General features: G+C 49.6%; 1 long non-coding RNA gene across 17 annotated transcripts; it reads right to left on the bottom strand.

Moving 5' to 3' along the window:
• Nucleotides 1-380: 380 nt before the first annotated feature.
• Nucleotides 381-7,052, bottom strand: LOC125538328. Of its 17 annotated transcripts, XR_007296299.1 has the most exons (10): nt 6,510-7,051; nt 5,840-5,989; nt 5,051-5,162; nt 4,184-4,461; nt 3,998-4,105; nt 3,766-3,874; nt 3,177-3,356; nt 1,808-1,943; nt 1,122-1,723; nt 447-1,041 (listed from the first exon to the last, which is right to left on the bottom strand). It is a non-coding gene; the product is annotated as an uncharacterized LOC125538328 (long non-coding RNA). The 17 variants fall into 17 exon arrangements; XR_007296291.1 differs by adding an exon at nt 4,652-4,749 and having other exon boundaries at nt 381-1,041; nt 3,766-4,461; nt 6,510-7,052; XR_007296290.1 differs by adding an exon at nt 4,652-4,749 and having other exon boundaries at nt 381-1,041; nt 3,766-4,461; nt 5,051-5,159; nt 6,510-7,052.
• Between the last annotated feature and the right edge of the window lie 18,869 nt (nt 7,053-25,921).

Raw genomic sequence — 25,921 nt, 5'->3', positions numbered from 1 at the left:
GTTGAAAAAGAGTTAGCAGGTAATTTCTCTTGCAGTGAAATTATTAAACTTTTTCATCTTATTTGACAATTGTAGAGGCGAATTTAAACTCATACAATCGTATGCATGTTTTTTAGTGTGCAACACATCAATATATAGTATGATTATAGTTATTTACTTTTGCTTCAGAAAAAAATGAACTTGACTTGCCCCCCCCCCCCCCCCCCCCCCCCTATACCAAAATCCTGGCTCCGCCCCTGCTTGAAGTAAAATCGGCAAGGCACAATAAGAAAATGAGCAAATGTGTCATACAGTTTCAGATAAGAGATAGCCAACTAAACAGGAAGAAACTCAGAAAGATGGCTACATCCAGCATCAACAGTTGTTGCAGACCAAGAAGATCCAAGGAACCTTTTCATAATGCTCCATGTAATCAAGCTTGGAGTGAGCTGATGAAAGAACAAACAAACTAACCCCTTTACCGAGGAGGGATGACCCGATGTGTCTATTTAAGAACAAAGTTCAGAGAAACAGTTCATTTGGAATGGGCACAATCAGTACTTCAACTTTGATAGTGCCACCACATTATATATACACGTGCCAGAAGGAACCAGCAAAGGCGTCAGTCGCGCTGTCCATCCCTTCTCTACATATGGAGTGACTGATGGCCTACGTGTTAGCTGGCCTCTCTCGAAGATCTTGTAAAGCTTGTCTACAGAAGCAATCTCCATAGGTTCAAACACAGCTCACTATCAGGATGTGTTGATGACGCATCATCTATTACAAAAAAGGGTATCTCACACAGTTCTAGTGGTCGCACTTGAAGTCATGCCATTTTTTTCCTACTCACTGTCAAAAGAAAGTTGGATTGCCTACTCGGTACAATGTCGCATGTATGTGGCTTGGTGATTGTTGGGCAAATTACTTTGGTTTGTATTACCTCCATCCCAAATTACTTGTCTTAGATTTGTCTAGATACCTCCCAATCACGCTGAGAGGACTTAACTCATGCAACAGCAGCATACTTTATATCATCATTTCTCAAGTCTTCTCGTTGTCTTCCTAAAATAAGAAAATTGAATCGAATGTTACAACGTGATCATTTGTTTATAAGAGAAGCGTTGCCATAATTTAGTACAAACCTTAAGCTTTCCTCGATGAGCTTGTAGATGCCTCAGCCTCCTGCTGTGGCGCGTAGCGCGTTCCGGTTCCGGGCTAGGACATGCTCCTCCTGTACTGAATTCACTGGAGTTTCAGTTGACTGGTCTTCAAAGTCTTCATCATACTCCTTATCAAGTATGTCTTCGTAAGCGTTCACCTCAACCCGGTAGCGCAGGATCCCTCCTATCCCACCATAGCCCGTACAGAACTGAGATCCTGTGTGTTGTTTGTGATAAGCTCCAGCGTGCAACCAAACTGCCGATAATCGGCAAACCACTCCAACAGCAAGGTCACCTCAACCACCTCCAGGTCTGCAGATGTTGCCTTATCCTTGAAGTTGCCCTGATCTGCCTCCTGTGCCGTGTTGAAGTGTTGTACCACAGTTTCTCCTGTGACAGAATTCCTTGTTTCTTCATACTTTTATTCATCTCATGGATTCTCGTTAATCTCAAAATCATCTTGTTATGATTGTCTGGTACTGATTTTTTGAAGAATGGAATCACATGGCTTATATAGACCACTCCTTCCCTGCCAGCCCTCTGGGATTTTCAACAAATACCTTGTAGGCGTACATAATCAAAATCTGCACAAGCAAAGACAATAAGTTCTGGGAGCAGGGCACTGGAAAGAGGGGAAAATCAAGAAGTTGTGAGGTTAATCTCCTTACTTGTAAATGATGTAGCCCTCATGTATGAGGAAATGTCGCATGGACGGGAACAAGACGTGCTGGATGATGGTCCACTTGCGTTGAGCCCATGCCGCCTCTGGTTGTGCAAGCAGCTCTTGATCGATGTCGTCTTCATCTGTAACGGAATGTATGTTTAGCCCCAACAACAATTAACTCTGAATGAACATGTAGCTGTAGCATCATATATAATGGATATATCATGATCAAATTTAAAACACCATATGTAATGAACGGGACAGAATAATAAAAGGAAACCTACATCATTTCCTAGAGTTAACATGAACTCTGGAAGGCGATCCATATCAGGGTGTACTGATCAAGCACAACAGGTAATACACAGTATCTTAGTGTTTACACGCAAACAAGCACTATCTTCATTAACAGAGCGATACTACAAGAATCAAACAATCGAGCCGTAACCCAAGAATCAAGAAACAGAAAAAATATGCAGGTGGACAAATAAAAAACTTACCATGGTCTTGTATCAGTCATGTGTGTGTGGAAAATGATTTAAAAAAAGTAAAGGTATCACTAAGACTACAATATGTACCACTAATCAGAAATATACGATGTGACATGTTGAGCACTATTACTCAATCAAGCAATTAGACATGACCGCTAAATCAAAATAATCAAAAGGTAATTACCGTCCTCTTGTATCAGTCACCATATATATGAACGTACTCTTGTAATTACCAAAATGGTTGCCCATAGGTCGACTAAACGTGGGATCAAATGGTTCGTCCAGATCCATCATATCATGACTGTCAGGTATAGAATTTTGATGGATTCTGGCGCGGAAAATCATACAGCTTGGTTACATTTTGTAAAGAGAATTCCATGGGTGTTGAGCCACAATAACATTTCATTTCATATATACAAAATAATGTAGTAAGCCTCACAAAGTAAAATATCATGAAAGCTAGTGATAAAGGAGTTGATATTTAAGGCCACTTTTAACTTGTGAGAGATATCAGGTTGAGAACTTCACACCAATGTTAAGCTAGGGAACCAATAGTAGTGACTTAGTGAGTTCATGCTGTCTCAATACCCAAATATTTAATTAAAAAAATGGAACAACTCTACCAGGGTGCATTGAAAATAATCATATACTTTTGATCTTAAAAATAACCGTATGCTATCAACCATAATACCTGAAACTGCGAAAATAAAATTTGTCTATTACAGAAGACATAGTGCAAATGTATCAAACATATCAGTCCAAATTGTAAGCATCAACAAATTCACTTTTTCGCTGCTCCCCATAGGCTATACGATCTGAATACTGACGAAGTTACATATACAGTAAGAAACGCAGAAACAGGAAAGCTATTTGCAATCTCGATACCTCTCGCCTGATGTCGTCGCCAATGCCTCTGTCATCCCCAGGACGCTCCTTAGGCGTTCTGCTTGCTTCAAGCTCTCAAAACAACACGCACCTCACACCACACAGAGGAAACACGAAATGAAGCGGTCATAAATCAAATGACGACTCCCCTTTCCTCTTCCAATTTCTTGAGTTTCTCACCTGATAAACAACGACGAGATATATGTGGTGAAATAACAGTCAAACAACTAAATGATATCCCAATGTAAATAGCTCAACTCTTAGCAGAAAGTAAGCAGGCAACAAAACAAACTGTATGACCCAAGGCAGCTATGATGTTAAATAAACCTATCTGATTATTCTAGTTGTTATGATGATAAAAAATCACATTTAATTGATTCTATTTGCTGGGACAATAGATGATCCTATTTGATCCCTTGATTATGTACTTGCACATTTCTCTGTAATTTCCTTGCTATCTGCACGCCATCATCCTAGTTGATTAAATACACATTCCTCTGCATCGATTTTAACTAAGAACAAGGAATCCAGCAAGCAACAGCAGGCCAAAACAAGGGAGACAATCAGGTAGAATTGCAAAGTAATGAACCTTGAGGCATCCAGGCCCCCCTGACAGAATCACGACGCTTCTTGCTACCGAAGGCGGTATTGATCCCGATCACCACAAAAAGCCTTTTTCCTTTCCTGCCTTACGCCATCTGCACTCTCAAGCAGAACAATTTCTTGAGATCTGATAGTCTGACGTATTTTCATAACGCAGTGAGCGGTAGTAATGAAAATAAGATGCAAATTCAGTAGGATATTCATGACAGAGGACCTACATGTAAGAGAATACAATAAATAAGATGCCTAAATGGTAGCAATTTTTATTTCGTTGATTTTCTCATATTTATGCTTCTATTCCCAACTTTCAGACCTGCCATGGAAGACTGACAGCAACACCAGCATGTGTTAGTACAGAGAATAGCATAGATGCCAGAAAATTACGTGTGGTTATTGTCAACAACCTTCCTGTTAAGAAGTACATCAACACATTTCCAATAGATTGCATGCCATACCTCCTCCTTTGTTCTACGGAGAAGCGGGAAATCAAATTACAATATCTAAACAGACAAATGCATGAAAGGTAAGACAAGTTTACAAGAAACAAATGGCACTGCATGCCTTGATAGTCAAGGTACAGTTACAGAATAAAGGACTGCACAACCAACAGTCAAGCAAACTTGGGCTACCCAGGAAGTAAGGCTTGGCCGGATCCCCAATGTTCATGGTGACATAATAATGCCTGCAGAAACAACACAGAAATTTGTGAACAAGCAAATCCTGAAAGAACCGTGAAAAAACAGAGGATGCAAACTGAAAAATAGTTCAGTTGATCCCTGTTAACTCACACAACACACCATGTAATAGTAAAATTAAAGGATGACAAATGTGAATTTCCGATGCATGTACAAGCTAATCGTATGTACGACAACCTTGATTGATAAACAAAGCCATCTGCTGTCTTGTCTTACCCATGACCTTTCTTGTCGTATTTCTGAAACTTATGGTTTTTATTTGTAGGGAAACCTTTCTGCCAAGTTATACATGACTATCAAAGATCAGTGAACTGAATTCAAAATTTACAATTTGTAGAGAACAAAAAATGATAGGAATAACACAAGACACAAAATGATACTACAAACAGGGGATACGCAAATGTCAATCATCTGAACATAAGCTCTAAGTAAATAAAGGAACATTAATTCCTGTTTTGCCACCAGCTCCTTAGACCAATACTCAGTTTTATGTGAGTACAATTTTTTAACACGTGAGGATCCTTTCACCAAAATGTTGACTACATAAATAAAATCAAACAAGAGCAGTGAGTTTACCATGATGGCATCAGTAGTGCACACTCGATGTTCTCGTTTTGTTTAAATTTTGAGTGTTGGCGAACTGGAGTTGAGCATGCTTGGATGTTGCTGAACTTTCATCAAACACCTTCTAGGTATAAACAAAAAAGAATTTGCACAAATAAATAGAGGAGCTGAAGAGAGAAGGTAGGAGGCAAGGGGGAGGGAGATTAGACTGTACGACGGGCAGGGGCATAGCCAAGTGCGGCACCTCAATTATAAACATCTAATCAAGGTAGTATGGTACTACTAAACCATCTGTACTACAGAGCGCTTATCATCATACATTCCATCTGGTTAACTTCCTCATACTCGAGATATAGAAAATGCTTTAACATCATCAGAGTGTCTCCATTTAACTTTTTTTAGGACAATGTGTATCGGTGCAGACCCAGTTCACAAAATCAGAATACAAAATTTATCATAACAACAAAAGCAAATACACAAGTATCAGTTCTCCAAAAAATGGTGGCATCGAAGATCCAAACGCAAGTGAGTAGCAACTATTAGCAAAAGCAGCAACAATTTTATATCTGTTTTCATAATTAATCTTCAATGGGAAGCAATACAATAGGATATCATGCAGTGCAGCAACCATGTACATAGTTGTTCTTATAAGTGAATTAACACATCAGAAAACCCTTCAAACAAGAGATTAATTTTAAGGCAGATATCCAATGAAATCATCAATGTATGACCCTCCAGTTCATGAGTGTTTTTCCTGATTGAATATTGAATGGAACACCAATGAGAAAGCAGAGCTATTACCTGTACTTATGTCCCAAAAGTTGTGATCTAGTAATGGAATTATCTTCCAATAACTCCAGTGCACACTCCAAATAACCAAATTCTTCCTCCACTGTGCAACTATCCATGAACAAACACACTTCTTAATGATGAGCAACCCTACTCATGGTCCTACAAATCAAAATGAAATATCGACTTAAGAAGGGGAAAAGTACGCCAATAACTTTCAGATATAGGCATAGGCATAGCTGGACCAACCAAGATGCAAGATTTACTTATATATAAATCCAATTATAAAATCAAAATGTTTCTCGGCAATCTTTCCAGGAGCAAGGTTGCCAGCTGAGTTCATTTCAGCAAGAAAAATTAGCCCTCTTCCTTTTGGTAAACCATTCAATACCATAACACATAAGTACTAACACTATTTTGATACATGAAAGAATTTCAATCCAATAAATTAAACTAATCTCCATCAGTGCTAACTGATGCCAATAAATTAATAATCACTATTTTCTACTTCCAGAAACCCCCAAACATGGAACACGAGCATCAAATTCGCACCCAGATTACCCAAAAAGAATTGGCCACCCTAATTAACCTAATACACCAAATCAATCAGGTTTACTCCCAAGAATCAGGGCAAAAATGGAGGTAAGGATGAACAAGGAGATGTGTGGCAGGAGGCACATACATGGTGGAGAGACAGTGGATGAAGATGCGGACGCTCTCGGCGAAGACAGCCATGGCGTCCTTGTCCACACCGCCACCCCTCTTTGACGGTGTCGGCTACGGCGACCCGGGTAGGGACCATGTGTTCCTGTTGCTCGGGGCCGGGGACCACGCTGGCGTGGGCAACGGGTGCGCGCGCTCGCGTTGGAGATCGCCCTAGCCCACCTGGTGCGGTGCAGCTCGCCTGGCCTGCCGTCGTGCGGTGCGGCTGCGACCCGGGGCGGTTGGAGAGGCGGAGCAGTAGCAGAGGAGATGAGAGGGAGGCGGACACCGCTGAAGAAGCTCGCCTCCGCGCCCGCACGCCTCGGATCCGGTGAGGGGGAGGGAAGGAGGTCGCTGATGAGGAGAAGGTAATGGGGGAGAGAAGGGGGTGGGGTGGCAACCATGGAGGAGGTCGCCGGTGGTGGTGGTGGCGGCGGCAGACGAGTGAGGGAGAGGGATGTGCGGATGGGGAATGAGGGCAGGGCAAGCGAACACATTTTCTTTCTTTCTTCTAAACAATGGAAACGACGGGCCAATCCTTTGTACCCACATGGATGCAGCGACGAAGCGCCCCTTCTGCACACGTTAATGTTTTCCGATTGAGACTGCCACCCACCTATTTTTTACTTGTATAGTGGACCGAGTGGTTTGGAGATCTGCTGTGGTGGTGCTAGGGACTGACTATGCCCCAATAACTACTAGAAATACAATGTATGGTGTCATAAGTTTCTTCCTAATGGGGCAAAGTTTCATATGGTTGGTCTTGCTGCTCTGACTTGGGCCATTTGGCTAGCTCACAACAGGGCTACATTTGAAAAGAAAATGATCAAATCTTCTTTTGAGATTGTGTTCTCTGTATGCTTTTTTCTCCTGTACTTGGCAGGTCTTCAACTGAAGGGGGATGCGAAGAAGCTACGATCCGGCGCTGAGATGATCAGGTTGGGCACCATGAATTTGATGAGGCTTTGTGAAGCTTCCAGGCTGCCGATCGAGGGATTAGACGGCCCATCCTTCTGTTGATGCGTTGATCAAAAGGAGAGTGAAAAGTTTGGGATTCAAATATGCTGCTGATTTGTCAAGCACTAGGTCTTTTGCTATTGTTTATCGTATTTGGTCTCCTGTACTTGATGGTCTCTTTCTGTCCCCACTTTGCTGGGAGTGTTGCATCGACCCTTGGGCTTGTAATAGGGCTTGCTATTTTGGTGCTGCCAGGTTTTTGCCCCATAGCATTCGTTTCAATGGCGAGCAATGTGGTGGGTTTCCTGGTAGTGTGTTGGACTCGCTACCTCTCTTTCCACTCCTCCTAGATGTTTCCTGAAAAGATGTATTTATGTTCTATGTAATAGAAAGGTGGTCATCCTAGTTCAAAAAAAATATCACCGTTCAATTCGTCTTTGCCCGTGAGGTATGGCACTCCACTCTCTCCCGAGGCGGCCTTGCCAATTTCACCCTGAGCCCGGATTCCACCCTTGTTTATTGGTGGTCGCGCCTCGCACGCTTGTGCCACCGCGGACACAGAAAGGCTTTGACTCTATCGTGCTACTCACCGTGTGGTTGTTGTGGAAGGAGAGAAACACCCGCGTCTTCGAGCGCTCTGTCGTAGTCGGTCGGACCCCTGTCGGCAAGCCACCACTGTGGCAGAGCTGTGGATGTTCTCTGAGGCATCAGAGTTGACTCATATCTTGCGATAGTTAGAGCATCTACAACCGGGCACCCCAAACCCGCCTCAAACGCGAACATCCCGGTCAGTGGCTGGTGAAAAAACCCGACCAAGACGGGCGCCTCAAACAGGTCTCAAATGGCCGGACTGACCAGCACCCCTTATATCCAGCTCAAATATGGGGCAGATATGGGGACGCCTGGGCGCGTCCACCACATCGAGCAGACGGCCGAGTCCCACACGGAATCGCCCGAAAAAACAACAGTTCAACGGGCGTCTCCTCCGGTGGGGTGTAAATGATGCGTGGCGCCGCTCCGGATCGCCGACGTCCCCAGCCCTATCCACATCCTCTTCCTCCCTCTCCTAGCCGCTAGCCCGAGCACATTTCTTTCCGTCTCCACCTCCCTCTTCCTTCGCCGCCTGATATGGCCCTACAGAAGAAGACCACCTACGATAGGCTAACTCTGGAGTGCCACTTCCAGATCGAGGAGGAGATCCGGGCAAGGCGTGCCGCCCGGATCGCTGCCGGCCTCCGAACTCGCCGGAGCCGGAGAAGAAGGGGCAGTAGCAGTCGGAACCCATGGAGGGGCGGATCTGGAGGAGTTGGACGCCATGGAGCCGGAGGAGCCGACGCCGTTTGCGGGCTTCACCATGGAGGAGGCCATGGCGGAGTTCGTCGTCGCCCAATCGGTGGAGCAGACAACCATCTTGGAGTCCATCTAGGATGAGGCGTATGTGGAGTCCAACCGACACTTCCTCCAACAAGAATAGGCGGAGACCGACACATTCTTCAACAAGGTGGAAGCAGAGATGGAGGAGGCCTAGGCGGAGGCAGAGGAGGAGCCGGAGTTGCGTCTGCGCCCCATGTACCTGGAGTCTGGAACAAAGATAGTGGACATCTCTGACCACAACGAGTAGCGTTACCGAGGATTAGTTGATCTATGTACTACGTAGGTGTTTTCTTTGCATGGTTTGCCCGGGCTGACCGGCACCCCTCATATCCAGCCCAAATTTAGGACATATATGAGGCGCCTGGGCGCACCGCCACGTCAGTCCCAACCCACCCTAGCCCACCCGATCCCACATATATCCTCCCCTTTCGCTCGCCGGATTAAACCCTAGCCACTTCACTCCACTCCCCTTCACTTCCCTCCGCCACCCAAACTCCCATCTGGCGATGTTCGGCCTTCTTCGACATGGTGAGCAGCGGATGGCAACGCCTACAGCTGCACCGTCGACCGGAAGGGGAAAGGGCCAGCTAGGAAGTGGTGAAGATCCGCCTTCTACCTTTAATTTCAAGTTTTTAGATGTAGTTTAAACTTGCCCGTTCTATTATGTGCATTATGTGAACATTGACGATCTTTTGAAGATCCTATTGTGATCTTTTGGTGAACGTATTGTGCATTTGTATGTCCGCTCATGATCTATGTTGTTTTTATCGACGTTGCATGGTTGAGTATGGATATAGGAAATCGGAGGAGTGACCGGTTAGTGTCCGCAGACGTGACCGCAGGCGTTTGAGAGGCCAAATTAGCATCTAGAGCCGGACATGGCTAATCCAGCCCCTCAAACGCCCGCGGACGCACTCTACAACATCTAGAGCTGGACATGGCTAATCCGGCCCCACAAACGCTCGCGGACGCGCCCGAGCGCGTCCGCGGGCACTGACCGGGCACCCCTCATATTTGTCACTCTGCATCTGCGTATCTCATATCCGGCGCCTTATATCTATACTATAGATGCAAACGTTGATCTACCCTTACGTGATCAAACGACGGACAACAAAAATCGGCTGCAAAGGAACACAAGATCGACTGCAAATGGACATTAACATACTTCACCACATCCAAAAGGAACACAAGATCGGCTCCGTCCCGCAGCGGTGGCGCACGGACTGCTCCACCGCGCCCTTCTCCCGTGCACGCTGCCTATCACGGCGCGCGCCTCCGACTCCGGAGTGCGCATGCGGGCCGGTGGCGCGGGCACAAGCACCCAGCGTTGGCCACGTGGAGGAGCGGGCGGCGGGGAAGGAGACGACGTGGGGCCGGTGAAAATTGTGCCGTCCTTGCGTCGCTGCGTGCGGGCCGGGAGGGTCCAGTTTTGGCGTCCGCGCTGCACCGGCGTGGGAGCTGCGGCGACGCTCCAGATCTGGAGTTGCCACCGGTCTCCACCTTAGACCGCTCCAGCGTAATTCGAAGGGCCATCTCCTCCTCGTAGTCGAGCTCCGAGCCGGAGTCTGCGGGAGCTGCTCATCGTGATGGATGGGATCGCAACCGGAGAGGGAGAGGAGTGGATATAGCGAGAGAGGGGAGAGAGTGAGCTAGGGTTTGAGCTCGTAGCCCGGGTTGGGGGTTTTTGTGGGGTCGGTGGTGGGTCGGGCCTATCAGGCGGACGCGCCCGGACGTGCCTGAGGCGTTCCATATTTGCCCTATATTTGGACTGAATATGAAGGGTGCCGATCAGTTCAAGCGTTTCTCCACAGTTTGAGAGGTCCGATTGGGTCGATTTTTTTCTCGGTCAGTGACCGGCGCGGTGTTTGAGACGTGTATGAAAGGTCCGGCGGTTGCTGTTTGTTTTTGTCCGGGCGCTGTCCTGTCTTGTACGTCGTCCATGCGAGCCCGGGCATGATGATCTCTCATAGTATATCGACACGCAAGCCTTTTGCGGGTTCGCAAAAAGAACTGAAAGAAATTCATAGACTGTTCAGAGTAAGACTTGGTAGTACCACATATATGTGCTCAGTGCTGACACGTAGATGAAGGACTCGAGTGTCACGTTCTCTTCTCCCAACCACGTCGCTCTCAGTGCTGACACGTAGATGAAGGACTCGTAGACTTGTCAGACGCTCTTCACCGTTTCCTTGAGGACTGTACGGGATTTCTTCCCCTCGGCACAGCTTCAGATTTCTTCACCGTTCCAGTCGACTTGCGAGCTTAAAATTTCCCCTTTTAGCTAGCAGGGCGGAGGAATCTGACATATATATCGGCGATCGATCGATCGAACGTCCTAATGGCGGAGATCGTAGCTTCCGCGGTCGTCAGCGAGACGCTGAGCAGGGTCTCCTCCTTCCTCATCGACAAGTACCGCGACCGGAGATCAACCGAGAGAGACGACGACACGGAGAGGCTGGAGATGGCGCACATCAGGATGGAGGCCGCGCTGGAGGCGTCCGGCAAGTGGCCACCGGCCACGGACGTCCCGCTCCTACGCTGGCGGAACAAGCTGAAGCGCGCCGCCGACGAGTGCGACGCCGTCCTCCGCCGATGCAAGCGCGGCACCGTTGAAGACCAAGGGACAAGGCAGTGCCCCTCCTTCCCAGCACGGATCGCTCACGCCACGAGATCCTTCTTCTCCTCGACCTCGTCCTCCCCCTCTGGCCACAACGACGGCGAGCCGTCGATTGACTGCTCGGAAGCCGTCGTCCGGAGGTACGAGAGGTTCGCGGACGGCGCCAGCGAGTTCCTGAGGTTCTTGGAGCACGGCAGCGTGCGCCGCCAGATGTTGATCCTCGATCCCCTCGCGGGGCACCTCCTCGCGGGCAGAGCTTTCCAGTACGAGGTCTCTCAGGGAAGCCGGCGCTACTACTTAGCGGGGCGGCCGATGAGTTCTCTAGAGCGAGGATTAGAGGGCGGGGTGCTGCTCCGGTGCCGTGACCACGAGGCGCCGGAGCACAACTTCGTGCTCGGAATTCTGATGCGCCTCACGGAAAGCACGGACGTGGCCGCGGTCGTGGCCGAGTGCTTGGGGTCGCGGTTGCTCGCCCCTCACCTGAAGCCCGTCGCCGATGCCGCCACGCAAGAGCTCGACCGGGTGCACACCCGGGGCATGTATTGCTACCCGTTTCTTGCTTCTACTGATCCGGTGTATTGGAACATTCACTTGTCAGAGACTCGACGGGCTCGCCCAGAGCCACTGTGCTGCAAAGGAGGACACGACCACAAAAACTCCATGACGAGATTGCCAGGCGCATTTCCAGAGCCGGTGATCAAATTGTTCGTGCAGCGCCATGTCTCGGCAAGGGAGAGGAGGCAGAGCAGGAGGAGGAAGAAGGAGAAGATATCTCTGTCGGCTGTTGTTGGTAATGGCCTGCAGCTTACAACCGTCTTCGCGCCACACGCGTCCACGGAGGAGCTGCCTTCCGGAGTCGAGAGCATCGCGGTCGAGGTGGTCGACGGGAGCCGGGATGAGCAGGTCTTGCATGAAAACGTTGGGTTGCATCAGCTGGAAGAGTTGCTGCTGCCGGGCGCGACTAGGCGTCTCTGCCACGGGGCTGCAGCCGCACAATTATCGCAGCCGGCGCGTGAGGTGTTCTGGAGGTCTGGACATGGCGTGGCCTACCTTTGCGTCGAGAAGTCCGGCACCGACATGGCGATGTGCAGGCAAACCCAGTGGCAGTTTTGAAGATGGCTTTCTTGAACAACAGCATTAAGACTTGATATTGTACTCCTTTGCATTCACCGAATGTTGTGGAAAATAGCTTGAACAACCGCCATTCAGTTTATTGGAATGGTATAAGAGCATCTTCAGCCGTTCGGTCCCCCAGGGCGCCTAAAAGAAGCAGTCTGGGGGCGAACTGGCGCTAGATTGGCCCTTGGGGCGACCTAGCTCGCCGTCACGCCCCCAAGCGTCGGCCTCAGGACGCGGCAATTTCGAATTTGGTCGTTCCCGCTCAAAAGACGTCACAAGTCCGGTGATCACAGGACAAAGTTCGGTGACCAGATAAATAGTCCGACATATAAAAAAAGATCGTCACAAGTCTGGACGCGTGCGCAACGCATCACTCGGCGGGGGCGGCCTCCAGCGTCGTCATAGTCGGCGTGCGGGGCTAGGCGGTGTCGGAGCTGCTTCTGTGCTGGGCGGCGTCGGCGCGGCTTCGGTACCGCTGGGCGTCGTGGAGGCATCAACACTCGGGCTTGGCGGCGGCGGCATGGGCGCGGGAGTTGGCAGCGCCGTCGTCGTCAGCTGGTTCAGAATGAGGCCGCGCTCCGCCATGTACCACGCCTTGAGCTGCTGCGATGATGTCGTCCATGTCGGTGTCGGTCTCGTTGGTGTCGTCGGAGGTGCGACGTGGAAGCTTGTGAGAAGCGCAGGGCGCCACGACAGAGAGGGGGCGTCGGGGAGGACGTGTAAGCCGGCGGCGAGTAGTTGTACGGAGGGTACTGCACGCCGGCGAAAGCGGGCGAGGGCGTGCGCTAGGCCGGGTGTCCATGAGGAAGGTGACGTTGGGGGTGAACCCACCGTGCGCGTCCCCGTCGGAGTAGCTCGGCGACGGCATGCATCCCCATGGTTGCGGCGACGACGAGAAGCCGACCGGAGTGCCGACGCTTTGCCGGCTCCAGGGCGCGTACTGGGCGTGGCCGCCGGGTGGATTCATCATCCCCACGCGAGCCGCCTCGGCCTCGGCTTGATCCGCCGCGGCTGTAGCCGCACGCGCCGCGTTGTCCCGAGCCTTCTTGGCGATGGCCCTGTTTCGCCGGTCGGCGGTGACAGCCTCCCGGCGCTGAACTTTCACCCTAAGTCGGCGTTTGGCATGTCCAGTGGCTTGGACGGCGGCGCCCTCGGCTTCCTCTGCTTTGGTTGGGCAACGGTTGCGGTCGCAGTTGTCGTGGCACGGGGGATCACGTTCTTCTTCGGCGGCATGGCGGCCGGCTGGGAGGCGAGCGGGAGGGAAGTTGGCGGGAGGAATGGAGAGAATGAGAGGGAAGTGGCAGGGAGGGGGGGAGGGGGGGGGGAACGGAAAGAAACGACGGAAAGAGGCTCAACTCGCCGACAGAGCGGCCCCGCGCCTCTTTTCGCTTGTACCGGCGCCCTCAGACGCTTCCAGCGTGCCGGGTTCGGCTCAGGTCTGCCAACGCCAGTTTTAGCCTAAATCGATAAAAAACGAATCACTCGAAATGCGACTGGGTTGATTTTTTAACATTGGTGCGGTAAAAACGCCTAAAAATAGCCTGTTAGGGGCGCGGCGGAAGATGCTTTAAGCCGGCGTGATCTTATGTTGGTCTGGAGGACCAGAGCCGAAGCCAGAGTCAAGTTTTGCTATGGTTACTCTTCTAAGACCGTATGTGGACTGCCGACCGTCTGGCTGCTGCACCCTCTGTGATCACGAGATGGAGACGGCGGCGTACCTAATCTTGGGCTGCTCGTTCTCATAGGTTATCTGGGTTGCCCTGGACTCTTCGCAGCCAAGGGATTCTGTGCTGGTCACTGGGCCTCGCTTGGTTGGTGGAACAAAACAGCCAAGCAAATGAAGAACCCTGCGAGAAGAAACATGATCTCCATCACAGTGTATGTCGCCTGGAACATCTGGAAAGAGAGGAATAGGAGGATTTTTTTTAGGATTCGCACCTTGGCATTGACGAGGTGGCCACCCTTGTTCGTGCTGATATCCAGTTTCTTGGATTGACTTTCCGCGAGTAGTCCGTGTTTTTTAGGCTTTTTTTCCTTCTACTTTTCTCTCTTGCTTAGTTGTTATTCTCTCCCTGACGATTTTGTCATGTACAGTTATTCCTCCTTTCTACTCCTATATTGAAAAGGCAGAAACTCCTGCCATTGCCCGTCAAAACCAAAAAATGTTGTAGAAGCATAGGGCAGTGAAGTAATTAACAACATCGTCGTACTTTGAAGTAACATGGCGATATGGAGACGACTGTGTAGAGAGATAAGTTGATGGTTGGAATCCTAAGTTTACTTTTTTAAAAAAAGTTTACCCTCGACCTCTGCATTACATATGCATACAAACATTTTATTAAGCGTAGTACCAGGTCCCGAACCAAGTCTCGTACAATCCTCGAACAAAAGCTTAACAAAAAAAGTTACCACAACCGGCGTAAATAGGATAAAATGACTATATACCTATTCTATTGTTGGACCTCATTCAAACCGGCTGTTAGTATTATGTGCGACCGTCTTCCAGGGGTTGCACCCAATATCCATAAGCTTCATGTGGTCCACATGGCCGAGTAACGACCGCGTACAGATCCAAGCAGATAATCTGCAAAAAAGTTATGACTGTTTGTCTGTTAAAGGTGACATCATTTCAACAATTTCGTATGGTCCAAAGTAATGCACACACTCCTCGAATATGTGCCGCCTCTATCCCATTTTACCATGTCCCAAATAAATTGGATAAAGTGATAGGAGGAGAAACATTAAAAATTGCATGGATGGTGTGCCATAATAACTTAGCTAGTGGGCATTGAAGAAAAAGATGTTGTATTGATTCGTCCTGGTCACAAAAACAACACTGTTTAGTACCCTCCCAACTACGCTTGCCAAGTTATCCTTCGTCAAAATTACTCCCTTGCATACAAATCACATAAGGACCTTAATCTTTAACAACAGCTTGACTTTCTAAATATGAAGTGATCTCGGGATAGGCCCGGTGTTTATCAAGTCTGTGTACATGGACTTAACCGAGAAGACACCTGACATGGACAATCTCCAATGCATCAGAGAGGTCAATCTCCATCAACCTACGCACAAGAGGCAACCACCTACCACATCTCCCCCCAACACTCGCCTGAACTGAATATTAAGATGAACAGACCCCAGTTCTGTACTAACGAAGGCATCCTTTTGTTGTACAATTTTATATAGAAAGGGATACTGTAAGGCTAGGGGTGCGTCTCCCAACCAAGTGTCTTCCCAAAATCTAGTACTATTTCCGTTCCCAACTATGAATTTACTTCTATTAAAGGAGGTTGCCTTTGTCCTCATTAGCCCCTTCCAAAACGGAGAATCATTCGGCTGTACCGTGGCTTGTGCCAGGGTTTTGGAGTGTAGGTATTTGTTATGTAACAATTTTATCCACAGTCCATCCGTCTGTACCGACAATCGATAGAGCCACTTGTGCTGATCGGGCGACACAATGTGCGGCAGCAAAGGATCTCCCTCCTACAGGTGCCCCACTGAGGGAGTCCTGGACTAAGGGGTCCTCGGGCGTCCGGCCTGTTAGCCATGGGCCGGACTGATGGGCCGTGAAGATACGAAGACCGAAGACTGCACCCGTGTCCGGGTGGGACTCTCCTTTGCGTGGAAGGCAAGCTTGGCATTCGGATATGTAGATTTCTTTCTTTGTAACCGACCTTGTGGAACCCTAGATCCTCCCGGTGCTTATATAAACCGGAGGACTTAGTCCGGAAGGGACATATATTCATTACCATAGCCATACCAGCTGGACCTCTAGGGCTTAGCCATTACGATCTCGAGGTAGATCAACTCTTATAATACTCATATTCATCTATATCAATCAAGCAGGACGTGGGGTATTACCTCCATAGAGAGGGCCCGAACCTGGGTAAACATCGTGTCCCGTGTCTCCTGTTACCATCGACCTTAGACGTACAGTTCGGGACCTCCTACCCGAGATCCACCGTTTTGACACCGACATTGGTGCTTTCTGTGAGAGTTCCACTGTGCCGTCGATGAAAGGTCCGATAGCCCCTTCAATCGTCGATAGTGACGCTGTCCAAGGAGAAACCTTCCTTCCCGGACAGATCTTCGTGTTCGGCAGCTTCGCAATGCGGGCCAACTCGTTTGGCCACCTGGAGCAGATCGATAGCTAAGCCCCTGGCCATCAGGTCAGATTTGGGAGTTTGAACTACGTTGCGGACATCCGTGGAGATTTGATCTTCGCCGGATTCGAGACCGCGGCGACCGCTCCCGGTCACCTTGATGAACATGACCTAAATATTTCGTCAGACCGCATCCAGGAGATAGCTCCTGCGACCACTCCGGCCTTAAATCCAGAGCACACTGCGGCATCCAAGGGTTGGAGGTTCAACCCCACCACGGAGGCCACAGATTCTCCGGCATTGGAGCCGCACATGGACTTAATCTCATGCAATACTCGTGTCACCGGAACTCCGGACTCTTCTTTGGGTATAAGTTCCAAACCATGTGAGTCCGCGGATACCGAACTTGATCGCTTATCGATCTTTGAGTTCAGTGCCGCAGACATCTTCCAGCACTCGCCCTTGGCGGGGGACTCACAGCCGAACTATGTACGGTTCGAACTAGAGGCTGATGATGGGGAATTTTGCTTCCCACTCGCCACCCACTTCATCGCCACTATCGAGGATTTAACCGACATGCTTGACTATGGCTCCGAAGACATCGCCAGTACGGACGACGATGCCGACAAGGAGCAAGGCCTAAACCCACCATTCATTGGACGACGGTCGACCACTTCTTTCTGCGACGTATACATGGTGGACACGCCTGAAAAAACTAACAACGATGACAAAGAGGATCCAGTTGAGGATAAACCTCCTGAGAGACAGCCTAAGCGCCAGCTTCCTCGACGCCGCTCTAAGTCACGTCGTTCCAAAGACTGCAGTACGGGCACCGGAAAAATAATACTCCGGACGATGCCGAAAATAGTGAAGACCCCGTCAAGATAACCTCCGAACAGGGGGAACGGGAAAATGGGAAAGTTAGCCCTGATGAACAGGCCATACACAGAGACTCGGAGGACAGTAATTATCTTCCGCCCTCCGAGGAAGAGGAGAGCCTCGGCAACGAGGATTTCATCGTGCCCGAGGAACCTCTCGAGCAGGAGCACTTCAAACGCCGGCTAATAGCCACTGCAAGGAGTCTGAAAAAGAAGCAGCTGCAGCTTCAAGCGGACCAAGATCTGCTCAATGATAGATGGACCGAAGTCCTGGCCGCCGAATAATACGGCCTTAGTGGCCCAGCCAAAAGCTACCTGAAGCGTAGATTGCTACCTCAGTTGGATGACGAGGTGCTGGAGCCCATACCATCATCGCACAGTGCGGCACGTCAACCACAACTTGGTCCAGATAAAGCGGCAACTCAAGCCGAACACCAGACCGCCCCACCTCACCGTAAAGGAAAGAATAAAACAGCTCGGGGGTGTACATACGACCTCCGATGGGACTTGTATAGTAGAGCAGGACACGCAAGATCGATCTACGGATCGTGAGGGCGTGCCTCGACACGCGATGACGGCTACCTATTCGAACGTGACAAACCAAGCCACGCCCGGGCCAAAAACCACAAATGGACTCCATCAGAGGTGCGTCGTAGTGTGGCCCAACATAGAGGTGCCGCACACCCTCTTTGCTTCAAAGACGAAGTAATGGAGCATGAATTCCCAGACGGGTTCAAACCCATGAATATCGAATCATACGACGGAACAACGGATCCCGCGGTATGGATCGAGGACTTCGTCCTCCATATCCACATGGCCCACGGAGATGACCTTCATGCCATCAAATACCTACCACTAAAACTCAAAGGACCTGCTCGGTACTGGTTAAACAGTCTACCGGAAAATTTTATTGGCAGCTGGGAAGATTTGGAAGATGTCTTTCGCGACAACTTCCAAGGAACATATGTCCGGCCACCGGACGCCGATGACTTAAGTCACATTGTCCAACAGCTCGGAGAGTCAGCCAGGAAGCTCTGGACTAGGTTTTTAGTTAAAAAGAACCAAATTGTCGACTGTCCGGACGCGGAAGCCCTTACGGCCTTCAAACACAGCGTCCGAGATGAATGGATTGCACGCCACCTCGGTCAAGAAGGACCTAAATCCATGACAGCCCTTACCGCTCTAATGACTCGCTTTTGCGCGGGATAAGACAGCTGGCTCGCTCGTAGAAGCAACAGCGCCAGCGACTCGGGCACTTCCGAAATCCGAGACGGCAATGGCAAGCCACGACGAAGCAAACACAACAGTCACAATGATAATGAAAGATCACGCGACACAGCGGTCAACGCCGGATTCAACAATCCCAAACCCGGTCAACGGAAAAAGCCATTCAAGGCGAACCGAGACGGACCATCCAACCTAGACAGGATATTGGACCGACCCTGCCAGATTCACAAACACCCCGATAAACCAGCTAATCATACCAACAGAAGTTGTTGGGTCTTCATGCAGGCCGGCAAACTCAACGCCGAACACAAGGGGAGGAGGCCGCCAGGCGATAGGGATGACGGAGAGGTTCACCAACCAAATACTTGGGGTCAGAAGCAATTCCCCCCCGAGGATCGACCAATCCTGGAGCAGAAATAGCAGTTCGGCTTCCGCCGCCCACCTCATATACCTGTAAAATTTGTACCGCGTATACATCACTATGCACTTAAGATACTATGGGCATTGGCGGAAGCACAATACTGACAAGCCTGCAAGCATTCCCATAACATTTTTTATCTACTTTACTTTTTTCTTTCTTTATTATCTCTTAAAAATAGGTGACGCAAAGGACAAACATCTAAACTGACTCCATCGGAGTTCGGATCCGTACACTCACCTAAGGGGCTACTTTCGTCAAGGATTCCCCTCGCTGAGGACAGGCGGCCCAAACGTGCGACAGGAGGTCCAAAATAAACTTTTTGTAGACCGCACTCTTTATTTCGAGCCTGTGATATGCCCTTTTCCTCCGCCTTCGACCCCGGGCATGTCAAATAGCCGGGGTTGAGGTCTTTTTATACATAAAGTAATCATTGGCATACCGCTCAGGTCCCAGTAAACATTATCCGAAATAATCTTTTGTGTCTTTTCGCAAATGAATATGGATCCTATGGTTGTTTCATAGATATACCTCGGCATAACCTGCCAAGGGCTCGGTATGGGAACAAATGAGTTGCCAACAAAGTCCGAATAGCTTTACAGCGTACTTTGGCGTCGCGAGTCTGCCTTATATGCATCAGCTCCGAATCATGTCTTGGGTCAATGGTTGGGTTGCCCGGCTCCTGTGCTTGCTACCTTACATTCCGCTCTATCGGCAAGGGTAGTAAAGGGAGAACTACTGCGATTGTGCTTCCGGTTCATCTAGTCAAGCGCCTCAGTAGAGAAAGCTGAAAACCGACTGTCATGATGCTACGAGAGCTGGCCAACCACTCGATGACTTATTGGAATCTGTCGTGATTCCCTCCGTATCACACGAAGGACCCTTTTTAGGTCATATATGTAACGCACCATATTGGAATAAGCCGTACGCATACCAGGGGCTATATCGTAGCCCCCCTATAAAACTCCTATGGCTAAGTGAAAGTGTTAACGCCCTATAGTCCGATTGCCTGGTTCGCCGCATTATCACCTCCTTCATGGACTAAGACGTTGGGTCAAGAGTGATCAAATGCTTTTGCGAACACCCCCGTACTTCCTACGAGGGGGCTGAAACCGACGACTGGAAAACTTTCAAATTATATTAAAACAGCCGCACAAGAGGAACACAAGCTTTCGAGCAAAATATAAAATAGATTAACTATAAAATTGTCTTCTACAATTCTCATACACCTCACTCGAACATTATATATTTCGAGCATTGACCCTCTATCAAGCGGGCAACCTCTAGGACGTCTTCAAAATAATGCTCCGGTTCGTAACGGTCCTTGCCCTTGGGTGGACTCTTCGCTGCAACAGCGATGGCCTTCATCTTCCCCCAGAATGTCTTGACTCGGGCAAAGGCCATTCGTGCACCCTCAATGCACACCAACCGCTTCACAACGTTGATACGTGGCACCACATCAACAAGCCGCTGCACTAAGCCGAAGTAGCTATTCGGAACAAGCTCAGTTGGCCACAACCGGATTATGACGTTCTTCATGGCAGCGCCGGATATCCTATGAAGATCGGCCCATTGGGACATCTGTTCATTCAGCAACAGAGGGTGCTTCGACGCGCCAAATTGTGACCAGAAAAGCTTCTCCGTTGCATACCCCTCTCGCGCCTGGTAAAACTGCGCCGCATCGGAAGAACTCTTCGGCAAGTCTAAAAACTTGTCCAAAGAACTCCACACTTGGTTAAGCTGAGCATAGTTCGGATCGCCGAACTTAGTCTGTAGCAAAAAGGGCTTACCAGCCGCAATCTTCTCAGCTTGCCGGATCTCCTCACGGGCTGCTCTGGATTCAGACCGCACTTCTCTCGCCTCTCGTAAAGCCTTGTCAAGTTCAGCCGTTTTGGCTTCATTCTCCTTCTCAAGAAGTTCATAGCGGCTAGCAGCATTTTTTAGTTCGAGCACCATCGTGGATATCTTCTCCCCGTCTTGGCGCCGAGCAGCTTGTTCAGCTTTTAACTCAGTCGATGCCTTTTCGGCAGCCGCATTACTAAACCGGGCCTTCTCCTTGGCCCGGGCTAGCTCCGCCCAAAGAATTTCAACGGCGGCAGCACCATCTACAGTCATGCATATTCCAGTATACAACTTTCAGCATCATGCTTATATCACAAAAATGTATGTGAAAGGGACTGCCCCGAATACATACCTTGCGACTCGTCAAGACGCATATTGATTAACGCAATTTCATCCCCGGCCACATCAAGCTTCCGCTGCAGCTCGGAAATATCCATAGTCTGGGAAGTAGCCATGGGGGAAGCAGCCTGTGTTCAAGTTAATCAGATTAGTCCTTGAATATTTCTTCTTGATCCTCCGTTTGCCTCCCATGGGAAGCCAACCCGAGTCTCAGGGGTACTACCTATACACAGGTGCATCTTTGCAAATAAAATTGAAAACATTACATCACAAACCTCGAAGCCTCTTAGCAGGCTCATCAAGGCTTCATTCAATCCGCTCTTTGCGGACAGAATCTTCTCAACCATCGTACCCATGAAGGTATGTTGTTCCCCTGAGACAGATGCTTTTCACATCATATCCCTCAATATATCCAGCGCCGCCGGGTCTCCGGAAGCCGCTGCAGGAGCACGACCATCCTTTGAGGGAACCCGTTCACCCGTCTCTAGAATCATCGTTGGCTGAAAACCGGACAGTCCGGGGCCTTCATTATCGGCCCCCGAATCCCGAACGATCAGAGGTCCACCTTTGGGTTCTGCCTCTTTCATCCCCTGCACAGCTGGTTGATCAAGAAAAACCCTTCGATATGATGCTTCGTAGTCATCCGCCTTATTGGGCGAGGAGGTCGGGGGAGGCGTCTCGCTTTCCATCATCTCTGGGAGGAGATCTCTCGAAGAAGAGGATTGCCTAGAAAAACTCTGTGCCGAAATGTAAAAATACACAGGCACGTTATGTATCTCTTCGGTAACAGGAAAGGAGCGGGACGCTATCAAAGCACCCCGGATTCACTTACGGTTTGGTTGAGGGCTTGTCCTCATGACAGAGCTGTTCAATGGCGTCGCCTTCCAAACCCGAGCCGCTCGACGGTGGTATCTTGCCCCTCTTAGGAGACCGCCCCTCCCAACCTTTGGAGGCGGCCCTTTTCCTCCTGAATGGAGAAGGGATACTGGCTTCTCTTTCGCCTTTGTCTGCAGGCGAGGGAATGTCGATTTCTCCGGACTCATTATCTAACTTACCTCTAGAACAAAGGTCATCCTGGTCTTGTCACTCTGCACCTTGCCCTCCCCCGCCGGCGCCTGGTACGGTGCTGGTGCCAGCATCCTTGTTAACACGGCGTCTGCTGAGTCTTCGGGAAGAGGGGCCGGACACCTAATCCATTCTGCTTTCTTTATCTAGCCCTGGAAAAGGATGGTTTGCTCAGTGTCTTACCATTGGATATCTGATTATGAGGTGTTCAGCGGACGAGTACTTACCGAGGTGTTCGGATGGTTACAGTCTAGGCCGGTATCTTCGGTGGTGTCCGGCCATTGTTTTCGTCTCCCGGAGAATAGTTTCCACATTCCTTCGTGCGTAGTGCCGAAGAAGTGCTGAAGAGTCCACGACCCTTCTGGGTTAAACTCCCACAGGCGGAGAGGCCGTCGCTGGTACGGCTGGGTCCGGCGGACTAGCATTACCTGAATAACGTTGACAATATTGATATCCTTCTCAATGAGGCTTCAGATGCGACTTTGCAGAGTCTGCACCTCGTCAACGGATCCCCAGTCCAACCCATTATTAATCCATGACGCAAGCTGAATTGGGGGGCTGGATCGAAACGCAGGCGCAACCGCCCACATGGAACTACGGGGCTCGGTGATATAGAACCACTCCTGCTGCTATAAGCCAGAAGATTCCTTGAAAGATCATGTTAGCCAGATAGCGCTGGTAAACTTGCTCACTGAGGCACCACTACACTCCACCTGCTCCTCCTCTATCATTTGCGATTTCACATTGAAGGTCTTGAGCCACAAGCTGAAGTGTGGAGGAGTTCGGAGGAAGGCTTCACACGTGACGATAAACACCGAGATGAGAAGGACGGTGTTCGGGGCGAGATCGTGAAAATCTAACCTATAATAGAACATGAGCCCCTGGACGAAGGGATTAAGGGCGAACCCCAATCCTCGGAGGAAGTGGGAAACAAACACGACCCTCTCGTCGGATTTGGGGGTAGGGATAACCTGCCAGTCCGCGGGAAGCCGGTGGAGGATTTCTGCGGTCAGGTATCTGGCCGCCTGAAGCTTTGCGACATCCTCCTCCATGATAGAAGAAGCCACCCACCGGCCTTGACGGCTGGATCCAGACATGACTTAGGCTTACGGAGGGTGAGACCTGGGTGTTGGAACTCGAGGCAGTAAGAGTCGAGGAAGAAGCAAGCGTGGGGAGGAAAGGCGGGTGTGTGCTCCTTTATAAAGGCCGAGAATATCGAACGCCTCCTCCCGGGCCTTAAACTTTGCCTATTCCCAAGAAGTTGTACCCTAAGGATGGTTGGGTTACCCACATCTGTGTCGATAAAATAAAGTCACCAGTGGATTGGATTCATAAATTATTATGCCCTCTGAGGAAGTATGTGTTGCTCGCCGAACTCAATTGTCCAAAGACCATTGTGGAGTATCCGGAAAGAAGGGAACCCGCCTTGCAATGCCGAAGACAAATCTGCATGTCGGACTCCTCGTCATTGAAGCCAGGTTCAGGGGCTACTGAGGGAGTCCTGGACTAAGGGGTCCTCGGGCGTCCGGCCTGTTAGCCATGGGCCAGACTGATGGGCCGTAAGATACGAAGACCGAAGACTACACCCGTGTCCGGATGGGACTCTCCTTGGCGTGGAAGGCAAGCTTGACGACCGAATATGTAGATTCCTTTCTTTGTAACCGACCTTGTGTAACCCTAGATCCTCCCGGTGCTTATATAAACTGAAGGACTTAGTCCGGAAGGGACAGATATTCATTACCATAGCCATACCAGCTAGACCTCTAGGGCTTAGCCATTACGATCTCAAGGTAGATCAACTCTTGTAATACTCGTATTCATCAATATCAATCAAGCAGGACGTAGGGTATTACCTCCATAGAGAGGGCCCGAACCTGGGTAAACATCCTGTCCCCTGTCTCCTATTACCATCGACCTTAGACGCACAGTTCGGGACCCCCTACCCAAGATCCGCCGGTTTTGACACCGACACCCACCTCCCCCACCTCTTGTCCTTCGGTGTTTCCCCCTGTTCGGCTGGTTCTTCCTTCCCGCTCGGACGACCACTTGATTCATGTGCTTTCGGATGTGGGAATCACAGTTGACTCTGGTTTCGGATCACCCTCTGCAATTCTCGCTCTTATTCGGGCTAACAAAGTCGCCCAGGCTGCCATTTCTAAAGCCAAAGAGGTGGTTGTTTCTTGCGGTAACGCTCCGGTTGTGGCCGAAGGGACCGCGAGAGATGCTGGTAGGGGCCAGGATCTCCCGAACCCTGTCAAACGGGGCACTGCTAAGTGTGCCAAATCCTACGTTGCCCCGTGCAGGTCGAGTCCTCACATTTAAAAAGCTATCTGCTGGATGAGGGCCTTATTCTGGAACATTAGGGGCTTCGGCGCTAGGGGGCGCAGGGACCAGCTGAGAAATGTGGTTAGAGGTGGCAGCATTGACATGTAGGGTTAGTTGAAACATTTAAAGGATTTTTATCTCCTAACGAGCTCTCCGCTGTTGCGGGTGTCGATAGGTTTGATTGAAACTTCTTACCCTCCTCTGGTCACTCTGGCAGGATCCTTATTGGAACTAAGTGTGACATCTTTGACTTTGTGGCCTTGGGCCACGTTGTTTTTTGGCAAGTACTGTAGTGTTTCATCGTCAACTGAATGTTCTTTCGGATCACTCCCTTTCTTCGTTGTTCCTCGATGATATCATGAATAAAATTGAATCGTGTACCATTCCCATCCTGGCGGGTGGTGACTTTAACTTACTTCGAATTCCGATGGAGAAAACAACAAAAATTTCTCGTGGCCCCTTGCTGATGCTTTCAATGGTTTCATCCGCGACTATGCTCTTCGCGAAATCCATAGCGTGGGAGCTCGCTTTACCTGGACGAATCATCAGTCTTATCCGATCAGTTCGGTTCTTGACCGTGTCTTTGTGTGCTCTAGCTAGGATGCTCTATTTCCTCGTGCATTGCTGAAAGCTAAATCCATTGTTGGATCTGATCACGCACCCCTTATCCTTGATGTTGGGCTTGAATCTCAGATCGTTCCCTCTCGCTTCTAGTTTGACGCTTCTTGGTTACTGATCGGTGGCTTCTGTGACCCGATCTCTTCTAAGCTCACCTCTTTTCTCTCTGCCGGTAGACGCTATTTTGGGAAAATGGATGATTGGCACCACTGCTCGTATTCTCTTTGTAAATTTCTTTGTGGTTGGGCCCGCAACCGGGCGACAGACGCACACAGGGAAAAGACGCATCTAATCGGGCAGATCAATTCTCTTGACCCCTCGGCCGATGGGCCTGGGCTCTCTGATCATGAGTGGCAGATGCGATATTCCCTCGAAGAGGCCTTGATGCAGTTTCATCGCCAGGCTGAGATTTACTGGCACCAAAGGGGCACTATTAATTGGAAGTTGAAAGACGGCTCTCCCACGGCTTATTTCTTCGCCATTGCTAACGGTAGACGCAAACACTGC

The sequence above is a fragment of the Triticum urartu genome, chromosome 2, assembly GCF_003073215.2.
Source record: "Triticum urartu cultivar G1812 chromosome 2, Tu2.1, whole genome shotgun sequence".
In the NCBI taxonomy this organism is placed as follows: domain Eukaryota; kingdom Viridiplantae; phylum Streptophyta; class Magnoliopsida; order Poales; family Poaceae; genus Triticum; species Triticum urartu.
The sequence above is the reverse complement of the archived record's forward strand: the minus strand, read 5'-3'. Positions and strand labels throughout refer to the sequence as shown.